At 31.2% G+C, this 785-nt stretch overlaps 1 pseudogene; it reads right to left on the bottom strand.

The window, feature by feature from the left end:
• Nucleotides 1-23: 23 nt before the first annotated feature.
• LOC120595100 (uncharacterized) lies at nt 24-142 on the bottom strand (annotated as a pseudogene).
• Between the last annotated feature and the right edge of the window lie 643 nt (nt 143-785).

The following is a 785-nucleotide window of genomic DNA, read 5'->3' as shown; positions in this document are numbered from 1 at the left end:
AATCCCTTATTTTTTATTTTTTATGCCTACAGCACCTGGTCTTCCTAGGTGGTCTCCCATCCAAGTACTAAACAGGCCCAACCCTGCTTAGCTTCCAAGATCAGACAGGATCAGGCTTGTTCAGAGTGGCATGGCCATATAACAATAACTTTTTAAGCCATTTAATAATCTGAAATAAAATTTTTGTGCTTAAAACATCTAAAATGTCCTCATTCATCCAAAAATAAATAAGAAATTTTTATAAATCAACAACCAAAAACAGATAGTCTGATTAAAAAACAGCAAAGGACACAATTTGGCAAAGAAAGTATATAAATGGCCAACAAGAATATAGAAAGATGCTCAACATCACTAATCATAAGAGAAATGCAAATCAACACTACAAAGTAATAGTATCTAAAATCATTTGGATGGCCACTATCAAAAAAGTAAGAAATGAATGTTAACAAAGATTTGGAGAATTTGGAACCTGTACATTGATGATAAGAAGGTAAAATAGTACAGTCATTATGGAAAAACAGTATGAAGGCACCTGAAAATGTTAAAAATAGAATTACCATATAATCCAGCAATCTCATTTCTGGGTATATATCAAAAAGAATTCTAATTGGGATCTCAAAGAGCTATTTGCACACTTGTGTTCATTACGGTATCATTTACAATAATCAACAGGTAAAGGCAACCCAAATATCCATCAACAGATGAATGGATAAATAAAAGTAGTATATACATACGTAATGAAATTTTATGTATCATTAAAGTAAAATAAAATTCTGTCACATGCT

Source organism: Pteropus medius, unplaced genomic scaffold (genome assembly GCF_902729225.1).
Source record: "Pteropus medius unplaced genomic scaffold, Ma_sr-lr_union100, whole genome shotgun sequence".
Lineage (NCBI taxonomy): Eukaryota > Metazoa > Chordata > Mammalia > Chiroptera > Pteropodidae > Pteropus > Pteropus medius.
The sequence above is the reverse complement of the archived record's forward strand: the minus strand, read 5'-3'. Positions and strand labels throughout refer to the sequence as shown.